Source organism: Lasioglossum baleicum, chromosome 1, assembly GCF_051020765.1.
Source record: "Lasioglossum baleicum chromosome 1, iyLasBale1, whole genome shotgun sequence".
Classification (NCBI taxonomy): Eukaryota; Metazoa; Arthropoda; class Insecta; order Hymenoptera; family Halictidae; genus Lasioglossum; species Lasioglossum baleicum.
Window position 1 is genome coordinate 10,875,462 of NC_134929.1, and position 15,384 is coordinate 10,890,845.

Genomic DNA, 15,384 nt, shown 5'->3' on the forward strand with positions numbered 1-15,384 from the left:
ATTGCATTGAATTAGTTATTTTACTGCATAAAAATTGATTCATGCTGGAGTCATATGAAGTATCATGTAAACAATTATGTAGAAAATGAAGCGCGAGTAACTGAAAGTTAATTACATTGGATTGACTTTGCCCCGATGTTCACCTCGCCGCTATCCTCGATCTTCTTCACCGCGCCATTATATCTGCACCCAAATGCTGAATACTATTGAACGAGTGGCAGTACCAAGGGTATCGTTTCATCCCATACAAATTCCACAAACAATTTTTCCGAACAAACCACACAATTGGAACAAAATGGTTTTAACGAACGGAGAGTTCATTTGCATGCCCGACGTTGTACCGTTCGAATTTAAATAGCGGTGTTTTGCTGTTCGAATTTATTTCAATTTCGACCAGGTTCGAGATTAAATCCTATTCAACGAGACCGCCGGCTCTTTTCGAAATACCCGAACAAAGTGTATCTATTTAATTCGCGCGCGATCCACGGTTAATCAATACCGCAGATAACAGTGCAAAACGCGGCATCGGACCGAGGTTAATTGTAATTCGTAGTTAATTAACGTAATATCTATGTATAGAACACCGGGAAATATCTCTTTTCGAAGCGCAGCTAGTTTCAACTCGCAATTTGTAGTTGATTAATGCTACTCGTCGCGAACATTCCTCTTTTTGTGAATAGTTTGAGCCGGAATTGTTGTAGAAACCAGTTTTCCAATATTTCCGAGGACCTGTTCCGAGAAGCATCGAATCTCTTGATTATATACAGAGCACTGGCCAGTGTTGGGCAATAAATAAATTTATTTAAATAAATGTATTCATTGTATATACAAAATACAAGAAATAAGAGAAGACCAAAATCTATTTATTTGATTTCCACCTGAATCCAAATAATAAATAATCTTTTATTTGCAAATAAGAAATAATAAATAGATCACTTTTGGAATTATTTAAATTACTTTTATTTAAATAAAAAGTTTAGTTGTTATTTGCAATTAAAATCACACGTTTATTTATTATTTAATCATTTATTATTTAAAATAAAGGGTCTAGCCGGATAAGCATGGGCCAGCGGCCCCCGCTCCGATTTTCCTGATTCCTGTCTTAAAACGTCGCTTTATGTCTAAAAAAACATTGTGTAAAATTTCAAATGTCTACCCCTACCGATAGGGGTGATATTGAGGTAAACTCCCCCGCACTTAAATGCAATTTTCTCTAAAACGAGAAAAGATATCGACATGGGATAAACGGCAAATAAAAGATATAGATACACTCTATATTCGAGATTTTTTTCAGAATTTTTTGCTAATTATTTATAGTTGAAAATAATTAATTAATTTTTTGGGAATTTTTTTCACTACCTTCCCCTGGGTTGACACCTACCAAAAAATTCTAAAATATTGTTATGATTCTAACCTATTTTGTAAAAAATTTTCAAAAGTGTCCGTTTGGTGGAACAGTGTCAAAAAAAATAAAGTATGCCGGCGAACGCTCGGTTTGATCAGTAACGGCGCAGCGGCCGAGTCCCCTTGCGGTGGCTAGTGACGGGAGCGAGCGGGAAGTCGGCGCTTGTACGGGAAAGCTGATACATGTAAAAATGCGACTAAATCTTCTAATATATGATTACAGTTGGAATTCTAAACAATTATATTCTAGGAAATAGCTTACATTGATGCAGAAAAATACGTGTAAAGCTAGTTTGTTGGAGTCAAGTAATAGACAGAAGAAGCTTCTCACAAGTATGTTGTATGGTCACGGTGTTAGAGGCTCTGCTCGATGCTACGGAGGGCTCGAGTTCGAATCCTCCTCAACTCAACTTTTTTCTCTTCTTGTTTTTTTTCTTTTTTTTATATGTATTTATAAACTAAACGATTTTTATTCTTTGCACTTCAATATTGTATATGATAAAATTACAAACATAATTATTAATTTGTAATTATCATATAGATTAAAATGTTTTACATGTCATACTGCGTATGACAGAACAGTTAGCTCTCCTGGTCTTCGAACAATACTGGTAACGTAACAGTCAAATGAGTTCTCGCGTTTCGCGCATTTCGCGGCAAGCCGTCTTTGAACATGCCGCAAAGTCGGCATATTCCTTGATCGCTAGTCGACGTTACAGATGCCTTGATGTGGTGTAGGCGCGCTTTCATCCAACGGAGATTACGCTGGCCGTTGCTTCATCTTGCTACCCAAATGTCGAGCATAGAACATGTTTACTCTCAGCTTACTCTCAGCTTTGCTTGATCCAGGAATCACGAGACTATAATTAATTCGGTTCGCTCCAGGGCACGGGATCCGATACGGCGCGCACAGTTCTTTCAACGGGGAAAAAATCAATTTTTCGAATGTTAGATACATAGGTTATTCATTGCAATTTCATTTACTAGATCGTTGGAGTATTTAAACCAATAAGAACTTTTTCTGGCACTTATAAATGCGTCTACATATAAACGCAGCCACAAGAATCTAACACACTGGTGCTTAACCGGTGTTCCGCGAGCTTTTTGCAAGTGTGTTCCGCGAGATATATTAGATATATTTAATAATATATTTTCTAAAATATATTTATTTCTACGCAAGATATTTTTGTTTGTTTTTTGGATCATTAATTTTGGTGTTCCGCAAATTTTTCATATAATCAAAAGTGTTCCCCGACTTCAAAAAGGTTAAGAACCACTGATCTAACACATTAAAACAAGTGAACAATATTATAATTCGATTATGTTTATAATAAATGATTTATTTAACATAGACATAGTTAATGTCAGTGTCATTTATTTGTCTAAAATACAAATTGACTTTGACACGTTATGCACGCACTATTAGGCAATTTTTTGGACGTCTTGACGCATCTTGCGGAAGGGATATTCAATTTTCTTAGATCGTATAGACTATTTACTGTAAATATCATATTCGTGTTTCCGAGCAAACATCTTTGTAACGGCGAGTGCGTTTCGAGATTAATGCGAAGATGTTCGGATCCCGCTGTAGCCGTCGAGGAACTACAAAAAAAGCGAGCCTGAGAGAACAAAAGGCAGGGTCGCGGTAAATAGCAAAGAGAACGTTTCCGACGATGAAAAATGAATACAGGTGAGCGTGTATGTCTCTGTGCGCGCACGGTGCGCTGTTGCGAAAGTTATCTTTTTCGCTCTCTCGCAAAAGATAAATACAGTTTCCGAAAGCGGTGAATGTACTTTTGCGGAAGAAGATCGTGGATCCAGGATAGACAATTGCCGCTGCATATCTCGAGAGGGTTTTATCCGCGGTTTCTTTTCTTTATCGCTTAATAAACTGTTTTACTCGACGCGTTAACATTTCACCTTTATTGACCCTTATCCCCTACGGATCGTTGAGGGACGGGTTCCTCTTATTTATCGCTGGCGAGATCGTTCTCTTAATCTCGAGATCCAAGGTTCACGGAGCTTCGCTCGTCTCGTCTGTTCTCGCGAGAACACTCTCACCGTTCGCCGAGTACAAAGTGGAACGAGAAGACGGGTCCCGCAATTAATAATCGAAAAATCAATGCGGCTGGGTCAAGTGGCGGATACATAGGCGACTATACGTTGCGGTATCTCTGGCCACGCGGCCTACCTAAACGTATGAATGAAAGCCAAGAGAGGGACCGAGGATCGAGCGAAAGCGAGACGGCGAAACGAACGCTCGCGGAAAATGTATCTCGAAGTTGGAGAAATACGAAGTGTTCTTTATTTCAGAGCCGCGACGGAGAACCGAAAGATAGTTTACAGGCTTTACGAATTACGATCAGACTGTGGTTATTTTGTAAAGTGATATTCCTAAGAAATACAGTGACTCTCACTAATATTCGTACACTGTTACAGAGACGATAACTTTTTTCATATTGGACCATACGATTTGAACTTTTTTCTCGTCACCTCATTGTCAGCACAGTAATGTATTGCGTTCCTCTAAACCTATAATTAACCCCTTGCCGTATTTTGACAAGCCGGACTCGTGATGAGTCTAACAAGTTCTAACAAAGTCTAACAAATATGAATGTTACGCGTTTCATTTTAGATGAAATGAAATTTGATTCGTTTGCAACAGAGTTGGGCAAAAATTTAATCAACGATTGACGACTAAATTTCTACTTCAATCGTTAATCGCAAATAACAATTAATCTCCTAGTTTAGTTGTTAATTGCGGTTAACGATTAAATTTCTACTTTAGTCGTTAATTGCGATTAATCGGATAATTGATTAATGAAACTGAATTTAGATGTATTGTCATTTGGTCTGTATATAATACAAACTCTGTTTACGTGCTTTTATGTTTTTTTTCGATGATTTCTTTTTTAACGATTGATGATTAACTTCATCAATCATCGATTGATCGTCGAATCAATTGCCGATTTTCCGATGATTTCTTTTTTTAATCGTACACATTAATCAATCAATCATGATTAAAATTTTAATCGATTAATGCCCAACTCTGGTTTGTAATCAACATTTAAGCATTAAAATAAATGTAGCCATACAAAAAATATAAATTTTCTCTTCTCTTCTACGACATTTTTCGGGATAAAGACGTTCTAATCACTATAACTGTAAAAGAAAAGAGATGGCAAGGGGTTAAGAGATGGACGTTTCAAAATGATTCCTGTGTAATACTGACGTTTCAGAGTCAAGTGTAACGGACAGGCAAAGCTAGAGTATTTCTTGCAAAGTAATGCAAAGCAGCGCCAAATTCATTCCTGAGAGAAGAAAGTCCATTCATTTACGTTGTACCAGTTACAGCCATTAGGGATGATGCAACTTTCCAGGAGTTTACACAAAGACGAACGTTCCCTTAAAAGCACCTCTATCGATTCAGACATTATTAATCAGAAAGTTGTGAACATTCTACATGAATTTTTGATGAGCATAGGATCTAAACTCGCACAACCAACGCACTAACTGCTTACAAGCTCATTTTTAGAGGGAACTCGAAGAAGTACAAGCTGTGGGAGGAGTAGGCGTTTCACGTTTCCGCTTTTCGAATTCGAAAGGAGCGAAAGTTTCAGTGGGATTCCTGTCGAAAACCTTCGGATCGAGATTGATATGACGTCAGTTTCGTATCCTAGAGGGACACCCACGCTTGCCTCTGGAAACTGGAGCCAGATCGCAAAAGCCTCGGCCAAAAGCAGGGTTGGGTGTTATTCGAATAAGGAAAAACCAATAAAACCTTATTCTCAAGTGTATTCGCGAGAGAGAGAGAGAGAGAGAGGTTACCTTTTTACAAATTAAATTCATCCTTTTGCAAATGAAATTGCAAATAGCCTAATGAAATAACACATTAACCTGTAGGAGGCTACAAAAATTGAATGTGTAATAAGATAAGAATATAGTAAATTGAATATTCGATCTTCTTAGATACCCCGCGAAGGACCAAGAAGTAATAGAATTACACAGGATCTAAGAAACAGCACGGATCCGAGGGATTTTCTTAGATAAAGGCTCTACTGTACAGAATCTGGAAAATCTCCGCACTTCTTCGGATTCTTCAAACCAAAAACAATTCGGTGGATGTTATTAATCTTTCTCGTAACAATTGCCCCCACAGACTGTCACAGCGATTATGCAAATACATGTACACATGATGAAATTGCCTCGACCAGCGATAGAAGAACGATTACATGTAGATGAAACTATGCATACAGTATACTGTTAAATAAGTATTTTACATATGTTCATTGTTACCCACGATAAAACGTTGAATTTCAAAATGGTGAGTTTGATTTGCAAGAGGATGAATTTGATTTGCAAAAGGGTGAATATGATCTACCAAATGGTGGATGTCGAGTGGAAAATCTGTATCCTCTCTCGGGTTGAATCGCAAATGGTGAATAATTTAGTAAGTCCTCGACTTACGCGGTTAATTCGTTCCAGCGTTATGAATACGATCTGCTTTGTACATGCTATATGTATGTATGTACACTCATTTGAAAGGAAAGTTCAAATAAACCAACCATGTTTGTGGAAAATTTATCACTAACAATTAGCTGAATGACTGCGCTGTACACAAGCAAACACTCATCTTCGCTTCTGTCACGTCTGTGGTTGCGAGGGAAAACGTCGCATGTCACAATTTCAAAAAATTTCAGTTTGTAGGATTGACGTATTTGCCAGATAAAAAGTCATGAAAACCAATTCGAAAGGCTAAAAAAAACAATGCAATTTAACCGATGTTCTACGTCAAAGCACAATTAGTGATGAAACCTTTGAATGGCAATATCTCGAAAGTGAAAGTATGTGACATGCGGCATACTTCCTGACAACCACAGACATACGTACCGACAAAGCTCCCGTTCTGGCAATCAATAAAAAAATTTTATAAAAAAAAATTAAACCGACATCCAACAAACGCACTAAAATATATATGAAATAATTTCCATTTAATTTATGCGAATACACACGAACTTAAATACAATACAAATTTTTTCGGAGGCGGCGCAAAATTGAAATTTTCGACACTGGAAATTACGTTGTGGAATTATGGAGATTACACTGGAAATTACCTTAAATTCTTCTACATGCTTTCACATATTAATGTATCTTCTCTTCCCACCTACTGATTTCCAAGTTCACCATATTCCAATGAAATCATAATCAGCAACATCTGTCATTTGGAAAATTGTCAATTTTGCGCCGCCTCCGAAAAGATTCTATTGTAGTTAAGTTCGTGTGTATTCACATTAATGAAATGGAAATTATTTCATACTTTTAGTGCATTTTTTCGAAGTCGGTTTAATTTTTATTTATAAAATTATTTTATTTCACACGTTTTAGTGGAACGAGCAGAATTTGTAGAACACTGTAGGATGGTTTTCCGGTGTTATTGGTTATTTGCAATAAAAACCGCAAAGAGTGAAAAAATGCAAAATTTGTTTTCACGGAACGTCCCCGGGGACATACTTTACAAGATGCAAAAGGTTTAGTTCCGATTGGTCCATCCATCTCGGAGTAATCGGTGAACATACATGAAATAATTCATTTTTCGCAAATAAAATCGTAAGGAATAAAAGAATGCAAAAGTTTCGTTCCGATTGGTACATCCATCTCGGAGTAATCGATGAACATACATAGAAAAAAAGCGAAAAAAAGAAAAGAAAAGGCACATAAGTCGGTTAAAAAACGAAATTCACAGTTCGGAATCGGTTTTCCAATTAGCTTCTAAGAATCCGCGTAAAACGAATCCGCATGAGTCGAGGATTTGCTGTATACGATTTTAAGAAAGCCGATTCATTCGTCATTCGAAATAACTTTTGGCCAACTCTGGCCAAAAAGTAACCGAGCCGGGAAGAGTACGGGGCAGGGTAGAGTGGGACGCGCGTATAGAAGAAGAGGCCGGCGACACGGGAGGACAAAGAAGCGGGAGATGAGACGAAAAAGACGACAAGGCTACAGGTATCGGTGACAGAGGCGCGTGAAGAACGCGGAATGACGTAAAATTCGGGGGGGCCACGAGGGTAACGAGGAAAGAGAGAAAGAAAGGAAAGAGCGCGGGCTTGAGGACCGAGCGAAAACGATAGAGCAGAGAGGGAGAGAGGGAGATGGAGCAGAGAAAAAGAGAGAGAGAGAACGCGAACCGCGCAGGCGGCATCCACTGCCAGGGTCACTCGGCGCTCCTCCGCGAATACTCTTGTACACCGATGATTCTGTTCTTCGGAGCAGTCAGTGCGCTGCAAGCGCTCCGATGACGCGCGTCCACCTTACCGCTTCGACAGAGAGAGACGCGTCAGGTGAGCCGATCGTATCGCTCTCGTGAAACTCGCTTCCGAAAACGGAGACGAACACGTTCCGACGTAAAAAGTGAATCGGTTGCCGCGAGTGACGGTTCTGCGGATCGTTTCCAGAAGAAGTTTCCGCGTCGCCGTACAGTTCCCGGGCAATCGGGGGCTAAAAACGGGCGCCGACGATCGGCCCGAATTTCGAGCGATCGCCCGCGGCCAAGTGCTATCGATGTAACTCAAGAGAATCGCTCCAGGTGCCAATTCACTCGAAAAACAACGCAACCGCGGATGGACGGGTTCCGCCGCGACCAGCGACCATGATCCAACGTCGCACAACGGAATCGGATACAGCCGCCGCGTCTCCGGCAGCGTTCGCTGCGCTCTTCCGACGATTTTCGGTGATGTTGTAGCGACGACAAAAACACAGACGAACACACTCGGACAGTTCAAAGTGCGACGCTCGTCAGACAACATTCCCGGCGGCGGCATCGAGAAGACGCGCTCGGACCAGCGGAGAAAGCTTTCGCAGGTGCGACAGGAGATCGTATCGTTAAACACCCGGTCGAACAGAAAGTTTGTTTCGTTCTGCGATCAAGTTGCGAATTCCAGATGAATAATCTTTAGACAATCTTGTTCGCGCTGCAAGACACGAACTGCGCAACCAGGCATTAGCTTAATTATATATATCCGGAAACGCTGCGTCAAAGCGGAACGAACTTTCTGGCCAACCCTATATAGACGAGTCTAAGAAATATTAATTGTTATGCGGAGAGGAGCGACGGGACTCGCGATCTATGATATCCGACTGCGTAGCGAAGGAAGATCGACGAAAAATAACCGGTGCCATTCCACTTTTCTGGCATATTTCAGAAGACAGTTCTTGCATAATTCATGAAACAAACACTACCGTAACACTCCACACATCGAAAATTGTGGAATAATCGTCGTAGAATCGAACATCGACGATTGAGAATTGTTTACGATCTCGTAATAAATTGTTCAATGGCGACAGCAATTTCATTCGATTTTATGAATTTGTGCAAGACAGTAGAAACATTTGAAGAATTTTAAGAAAGCAGACAATTTTGAGTTTGCACAAAAATCCGCGATCTATTGATGCGAAACGATTTCGGTAGCTGAAGTGACGCGGTAGATACATCCGAACACACTTATGAATAGAAAATCAAGTGTAGGACAGTCTCGGCCGCGAAGCCGGTTACGGGTTAATGAAAACTCGCCGTGGAAAAAGATTCAGAGGATGAGTCGCTTAACGAGCCGTCGCGTCGCTGGAGAATACGCTGTCCCTCCGACTCTTTTCTTTTCCTCCGAATGTCTTTGAATGGCTCCCCGATTCGCGAGTCCTCGCGACGGAGCACAGAGCCGCTGGTACAATAGAAATTAATTGCTAAGGTGGGCACTCGGCCAGCTTTCCCGTTCGATTTCCCCATCGAGGACCTTTCTGCGTTCTCGGCTGCGATTAATTCGTTGGAAATCGTGGTTTCCTTGCGATCGCGGGAAAACTCTTCGCTGATCGAGATCGACCGGTCACGCGGCGTTTGCTTCGTCACGATCGATAAAAAAATCCGGCGATTGTAAAACGACTTCCGTCGCGCATTTGCATCGATCGCCCGCGGACAACGGTCGAAATTATCATCTTGTCCAAAACAGAACGGAGGGAACTGTTTGAAGCGAGCAGACTACCGCTTCGTTACGGTCGCGCTTTCCATCGATTTTACAGCTCTTGATCAGAAATAATGGCGAACGAAATGCGAAGAGCGTATTTACCGATAAAGAACAATCCGGCTTAGATTTTAATGCACGCTCCATTTAAACGCGGCCGTGTCGTTTCCGTGCTCGTGGTTGGATACGTATGCTCGTGTTTCCGAACTATTCTCATTCGACAGCTTTCGGCAACCATTTTGCTTCGTTAATCCGATAAAATCATCCTCACGCTTCTCTCGTACTAATGCCTCGCGCGGTGGTGGCTCGACGTTTCGTCGGTGTAGTGATCCGAAAAGAAACGGAACGGATGGACAGCTAATTACGAGAGGATTCGATCACGGCCAGGGATAATGACGCGCAATGCTCGTGTGGAGCTGCCGAGGTCGAGGATCGAATTTAAATCGCGCGCGTTGCGGGATTAGCGTCAACCGCGAGGAGAAATTGCCTTTTAAACTTCTAATATTCGACGGCTCTGTGCCGAGAAGATTGGAAATTCTTCTCTGTTTCTTCCTCGCTGTGATCGCCCTGACGCGGCGCCTTAAGAATTCCTCCCACGATTTTGATCGATGACGATCCAAAGAAACCCGGACACGACAGGCCTGTATCGTCGACAGAATATGTCGGACCGACGACCGGGCGAAGATCGTGCAAAAATCCGACAGCGGACGTTCCTTAGGGAACACGAGATCGCTCCTTTACAAATTGGGTCGAGCGAAAAGCTACTCTATGGGAAACTTGAATTAATCCCTCTGTAATATCTAGCCAGTTCCAAAAAAAATTTACTAGACATCTACATCACTCATTTCCATCAAACTGTCAAACGATGTAAGCTTTCTGTCTCCTCCACGAAATGATAGACGACGAAGACATTCTACGCAGGGGTTCAACCAAAGAGATTATAATTACTTCAATGATCTATCACCAGACTGCGGATCTTATGCAAAATAAATTGTATTCTTCTTTTAATTATCCTATTAAGCTGAAACTAATACGTTAATGTCCTTAAATATTTTTAACGTGTCCACTGCTTTAAATTGTACGCGCCCATTTTTGTCATAAATGCATACAAAAAAAGAAGATCTAGGAAGTACAAATATTAATTCTTGGACAAAGAGATATAAGTGGACAGGAGAGAGATCTTCTGATTTCTGAGCGCGTAGAGGAGGCCAACCAACCAGAATTAGCAGAGACATTGTACAAGAATCGAGGATAGAATTCGATCTCCGTCGTGCGAAACTCGATTGTCCCTAGTTTACAGGCACAAACGATCCCTTCCGGAGGCTTGGATCGATCCGATCGAGGACCCATTGTCGCAAGAAAAATTGTTGGTATTCGCGGCGCGTCTGTATTCGGCACGAAGGCGACCGAAAAAACGAAAACGAGGATCCACCCCTTCCAGTTCTAGACTTTTTCTCGAAAGGTTACGTGGGCAACGCGAGCAGCCGGCTGCCGTCGAAAAGAATCCTAATCGACTTTGGGGGATGAGCGATTCTTCCCCTCGCTCGTCCACGGAATCGTTTTTCGATCATAATGGGGATCTGCGGTGGGGAGCACCCTCGATTATTTATTCGTTTATTCGCTAGCAGGTATAATACAATAAGTATGCCACGGCACGTGTTCTTCTCGAAGGTGTCCACCATCTTGTCCTGAGAGAATAGAAGCCTTACGAGGAATCATTCGGAATTACAAGCGTACCAATGATTGAAATACGAAGTTTCTTTTTAGAAAAGAAAAAGTTTGTTCATGCAATGTAAATATGTAAAAGTGACGGCGCCTTTGGGAACCGGAATTTAACATTGTAAATTGCTTGTTTGAGGGTTTTTGTTTTGTTACATAGAAATTGCTTTAATTCTCTGTGATTTTTGTGTTTGAGTGGGCGATCGACGTGTTGATATACATACGGTGCAAGTTTTAGGGCACTTAAATAAAAGTTGTAGTAATTATTTATGTAGGTCTGCCGTCATTACCGCCCTACAAAGATGATAGAATTCATTTTCCTCGAAATGCATATTTAACACTTTAATCGCCACGTCACCCATATCTGGATGACGGACTTATTTGTCCAGAATCAAAGATTAGTGAGTGTACCAACTTACGAACTGCGAAATGGAAGAGGTTTTTGTTTTGTTACATAAAAATTGCTTTAATTCTCTGTGAATGTGAATTGCTTCTTTGAGAATCTTTAAGATAAGGCGAGACAAATGATCGATTCTCTCGATGCATTGCGACGGAGAAACGAATACCTTCGAGCTGGTTTTCTAGCCTCGACTCAAGTCGGTCGAGAATTCTGTGGAAACCGTCGATTTCCCGTAGACCGCCAGGCAGATCGACGACAAGTTTCTCCTTTAAGGGCAAAACACGCGGGACCGAGGAGTTCTTGAACAATTTCCGTGAAACGATACGCTAAACGATCCCCTGTTCGCCTCGCTTAAAGGACGAGATTTCTTAAGCGTCCTTACGCGATCCGGCTTCCATATCGACGGAGATTCGCGAGAACAGTTCGACGAGTGTTCTGAGGAACTTGCCTCGGGAACTCGAAAGTCGACAAGTTACTCCTTGGAAGGAGCTGTCTCTCGGCTCGCTGCCCGTTATTTCAACCCACGGACGCTCGAAGGACGCAAACTTTCTTGTCCCGGAAGGATTGCGGCCAGGACTCCGCGGTCGCGTGCGTGTCCCCAAACTTGAAACAGCCCGAAGGATGTCCAGTCGACTGCAAAAATTCACACGGTCCTAACCGACGCAAACACGCCCACAAACGGACTGCACTCCCACGATCCTGTCTCTCTATCTCGCCACAAACTCTCGCGAACTTCTGGACTTGCGGACGGCTTCGAGTGTCCTGGTACATATTCGCGCGTTGACCGAATCGATCGTAAACAGAGAACAGCCAGAGTTTACGGAGAATCGCGCGTGTCCGCGTTCGAAAGCGAAAGCGACTTCTGCGAACTCTTTCCGGAGCATCCGACAGACTTTTGGGACCAATCCTGCTGAACCTACGTGTAGACACCTTGTGTAGACAATGTTTCGGAGAAGTTCTTGCAATCGTTCGTGAAAGTTTCGAACGCAACGAAGAACAGCGACAACGCGAGCTTTTGAACTGTTCCGGCGACGGCGACTGTCCGCGTCTCATTCTTTCCAATACTTGCCGATACTTTCATCGTCGATTAAACCACTAAATACACTTGAAATTATATCGTGTTTGGTGTCATTTTAATCAGAAAAATGCCAGAAATAAGGTACTGAAAGTTCCATAAAAAATAATGAAAAATAAAGAATTCTATCATTGCTATTACATTGTGAGAACTCACGAACTGTGCCGGCAACGGCGACACGCTTCGGCCACGCGATCCGTATTTCATTCTGCCCTTCTCTATGTTCGGCTTTTCGATTGAAGTCTCGGCGCGGTCGACGCGGTAGACGCAGTCATAAAAATATAATGTCACTGCGCGATCACTGTCGGTGCAGAACACGGCTGTTTGACAGTCAACGCGCGAATACCATTTCGTTTCCTGAGACTCGATACTCCCGAGGATCTCACAACAATCGCCGGAACACTGTAATGCTTAACACGTTCCGTGCGGACCATTAAACTATCCATTCAGGCCGCGTGTACCGCTGATGGTACATGCAGGCATAATTATTTTTCTTTTATTAAGCTATAAAACCCTCATGGGATTATTAGCACAACATGCAGGCATATTTTTTTTGTGTTCTAAAAATATATATTCTATAACAAGTTTGACACTGTAGAATATATTTCCACCAAAAGACATTATAAAATATGCAGTACAGAACAAAGCACATAAGTTTGTTTAATTGTCGAGCAGAAACGGCTCGGCACGGCACGGTACGAGTTAAAAATGTACCTAAAAATCTGAGCTTGTGTAACAAATTGAAAAAAAAGACCCTTCGGAGTCAGTGCGATAGACAGATGTCGTCCCTGGAGGATTATGTTCAGAAATCTTCAGAGATCCTCCAAAAAGAGAGAAATGTTGGAGGTTGAAAATTGAACTTGGTTTTCTGTTTGCGCAATAGATTCGAGGCGAATCAATGTGGCGGTGCAGAAAATCCGACTGTACAAACCGATATCTCGCTTAAAATTTCGCGTTCTATATAGCTGGCCGGATTTTAATCGGATTTGAGCGAGACTCGTTTCTTTCTCGCGGCGAAAGCGAACTTTTCAGAATTTGCTCGGGAGCGTAATCCTTTGACGAAAAGGTTATTATCGGATCGGTGGCAGACGAGTAATTGTGTCATGGTTTCGCGATAGGCGGCCGCGTAGCTCGGCAATGCGGGTCGAAGAGATCCAACGCGACGAAGAGAGCAACTAGCGTTCAGGTGAGCGTTCAGGTGCGAGCGCGAGAGCGTTCTTTATTATTGCCAGTTTCCATTCGAGGTGGCAAGCGTGGAAACACCGTGGCTTTGCGCGCGATTCGACGCAAAACCGCACCGACACGCTATTGGTAAATACAATATACAATCTGATCGGATGGACGATCAGGTTCTCGCTCGGCCCGCTGACGTCACCGTCGAAACGGCCGCGTCGCGAAAAACCTGATTAGCATAGCGGCCGCATCGCAACGTATACTAATTAATAACGGAGTCGATGGTTGTTCCCTCTACTCGTTAATTAGTCGGTCTTTGTACTCGAGCAGGTAATAGGATTCCCTCCGGTCACCCGGAAATAATGCAACGTTCAATCACGGGATGAAAGCGTAAACTGATTTCGCGTTCTTTCAAGGAGCTAAGCTCCGAGGAATCGAGGGGCACTGTTCGTCCGTGAAATTGTTCGATTAACTCTTAATTATTTTTCGGCGCGAACGAATAACGTCCGGCCCCAAGGATCGAACGTGATATTAATCATCCCGTGTTTTGGCTTCGAGAACGGCGGGCAATCGTTAGCCAGGGGAAAATGGCAACGGATACACACAAATTCGGAATACCGTATCCATTCGTCATGATTGTTCGTAGAAACAAAAGCGATTCGTTTCGGAAAATAATTGAAATCGAATAAAGCTGGATCATATATAATTCGTTTCTTCTTTTAATCATTTGATCTAAGAAAAACCCTCGGGTCCGTGCTGTTTCTTAGATAATGTAGCCCTACGATTTTCGTTTTCTGAAATCAAGACTGTTCCGCTTTTAGCTGCTCGTTTTTCCCGCAACCGTATGAAACCCACGGTCCAACCGTTATTAATAAATGGACGTCATCAAACATTTCTGTCCACTCGATATTAAAACCGCCCTATATGTAGAAATATTACAAGACAAAAATGAAAGGGACGAGGATGTAATGGAAACGACCGAGGGTCGTCAGTTTCCATTTGGAGTATTAATATTAATACAGGCTGTTTCCGTCGATGATCAACGTGGCGCACAGTCGATGCCCATACTGCGAGCTATGAAATTAATCCCGAACATTATCCGGATTTGATTAAACGCCCTGCGGCGATTTTCTCATAGGAAGACTGTCGGAGAGCAAAGAGACTCGAGTACGTGTGCCGATGCCCGCAAAGTGCACGCACGGTCCAGGCAATTGGCGGTTTCAGTCGAGATCGAGAAACAATGTTGCGCAATTAGAACCGTCGCGGAACCCAACACCCTCGCAATCCGAGAGACCGTCACCCTCGGCTCGATTTCCACGTCTTGTTATCGGCTGAACTTTCAAAGGACTGCAAACCCCTCTGTTCATCGTTTCCCCTACCCCTATGTTCTACGATTTCCTGCGCTGTTACAGCAACTACAACTTCTTCGCGTTATTAATTTCCTAAACCCCTTGTTTAGGAGCACATATTATCCCTCTGCACTTTTCAATGCCCAAAATTTGTTACCGCAATCAAAAATATTGCACACACAATTTTAACGCATATTTTTACGCCTCAAATAAAAAGAAGTTCGGAATATCCCGGATACGCTCGGGTTAAAAATA

At 42.3% G+C, this 15,384-nt stretch overlaps 1 protein-coding gene across 4 annotated transcripts in view; it reads right to left on the reverse strand.

Annotated features, from left to right (window-relative positions):
* Window positions 1-15,384, reverse strand: part of LOC143215131 (uncharacterized) — a 113,565-nt gene that overhangs the window by 79,276 nt on the left and 18,905 nt on the right. The gene's annotated exons all lie outside the window — the stretch shown is intronic.